The sequence below is a fragment of the Montipora foliosa genome, chromosome 10, assembly GCF_036669935.1.
Source record: "Montipora foliosa isolate CH-2021 chromosome 10, ASM3666993v2, whole genome shotgun sequence".
NCBI classification, from domain to species: domain Eukaryota; kingdom Metazoa; phylum Cnidaria; class Anthozoa; order Scleractinia; family Acroporidae; genus Montipora; species Montipora foliosa.
The window spans coordinates 31,002,634-31,004,980 of NC_090878.1; positions in this window are offsets into that span (position 1 = coordinate 31,002,634).

Here is a 2,347-nt window from a genome sequence, read left to right on the forward strand (position 1 = left end):
AACAAGGTGATCATGGAGTTAATGAAGCAGTTGAATGTATCCCCTACGGACAACCCATTCAGCTACCTGTGGCTCGCTAATTGTGTTCTTTATTCTGTACAAACGATGGAAAAAACAAGGGGTAAAAATGCACGACGGTGATAACAGCAAGCCGAAATGGAAGAGACTTTATGAAGAAAAAATTGGGGTGGTAAGAAAGAAAATCTCAATGGCCAAAGCAGAGCTGGAGCGGCTAAATAAAAACAGAAAGCTGACAATGAGAGGGAAGAGAAATCGTGTGATATTCCAAAGGGAATGTAAATCTATTCTCGGTTTTCACATGACGTCACGACCGCCATGTTGGTGCCCCTAAACAAAGAAAAGGCGGCCATGTTGGTGCCCCGACCAAATCCTCCGGGAATTTAATTCTATTATTATGCAAACGCTTCCTTTTGTTTTCGTTGAAAAACATCGCTGTTGATCACGTGAGTGAAAACCAGCAATATCATTGGCCGAACTAGTAAGTTATAAGAAAAAGCAAAAATCTGCTGTCCGGAAAATGAGAAGGGTTTTTGCAAAAGAAAGAAGCAGGAGGAAGCGAGATTGGTGAATCGACAATTCTATCAAGAGGCGAGGCGTGTATACGCTAATATGAAGAAGATTCTGAGTAAAGATGGTGAGAATGAACGTCCAAAGTATACAGGGAATAACAAACTGTCTGAAGTGGAAAAGTTTGACAAGGTAGAGGAGGCGAGAAGTTTCTGCAGAAAACTCAGGGAAGGAGAAGGGACTTGGAACAAGGATGTTCCTCGGCTGGATGAGATAAGATCACGGACCTATTCTCGGTTTTCACATGACGTCACGGCCGCCATGTTGGAGCCCCTAAACAAAGAAACGGCGGCCATGTTGGAGCCCTGACCAAATCCTCCGGGAATTTAACTCTATTATTATGCAAAAGTTTTCTTTTGTTTTCGTTGAAAAACATGGCTGTAGATCACGTGAGTGAAAACCAACAATCAGGTCATCACTTCTTTCCATCCCTCAAACCGACATTTCCCTTTTTATTCAACTTATACGACGTACAGTCTACTTTAGACTTCAGATCCACTTCAACGAAACAAAGGTTTTAAACAAGCTGAGAAGATTCACAATAGGCGAGGCAAAGAGTTGAACCGGGATCGATGGCTTCACCTTGCAGTTTCCGATATCCACTACACTAACGAGACAACCTCCCGGAAAATCGAATTTTTTAGAGTATTGAAATAGTAGTACCCAGCAAAACAATTGAAAGTTAACCGTCTTCAACGGGGTTTTTAGACCTAAATACTGTAGATCAGCGCGGCCTGGCTTAGATATATAGATAGATATATTGATAGATAGATAGATAGATAGATAAATAGATAGATAGATAGATAGATAGATAGATAGATAGATAGATAGATATCTTAATCAGAAGTCTTTTAGATATAGATTTTGTAATAAAAACTAACGATAAAAAGTCACGACGTTTCGACCCCTCGGAGGTCATTTTCAAGTGAGAATAAAAGTTTTAAGAATTAGCATAAATATGTAAAAACTAGATAAAAATGCGGCGAACGCCGAAATGTGATAAAAATATGTACAAAAGTGTAAAAAGTGCTAAAAATATATGGAGTAATGAACGGTAGCTAGAGAAAACAATAGACAAAGAATAATTAATTACAAGAACTGTTCTAAACAAATAATTTGGCGCGGATAGAGTCACACTGTTTGTTTAGCGATGGTTTCAGTTCTTTTATAAAAAACATTTCAAAAACAAGACAATCAAACTTGTTCTGGCACTTTCTCAGAATTCTAAAACTCTTTGCGATGTTGTTAGGTTCCAAAGCATGTTTCTCTCTCAGATGGTCGCCGATGGTTGCCCCTTTGTGCTCTTCAATGCGCTGGTGAAGGTGCCGGCAGGTATATCCGACATAACCTGCGTCGCACAGGTCACACTTGAATTGGTACACAACGCACTGTTGGCTTACAAGGGGTGGCTTCTCTTCACGGACCCGGATCTCTTCTTTGATCTTTTTGCTCGTGTAGACAGGGGTAATATCCGCACTGATCTTACGGCTTAGGTCGGCAAGTTGTCTCCGTACGGCGTTCGCAGGTTTTTGGTCCTTGAAGGGCAACACGACTCTGATTGGGTCCCCACGCTTCTCATCAACGTGGGTGCGTGATTCCTCGGAAACTTTTGAATCAACGAAAAGGCGGATGGTGGACTGCACATGATCTTCAGGATAACACAGACGGGAAAAGATCTCTTTGAGGCGTTCACATTCCTCGTGAAAGGCCTTCCATGTAGACGAGAGCTTAAACGCACGGTTAAGCATGGTATTTATCA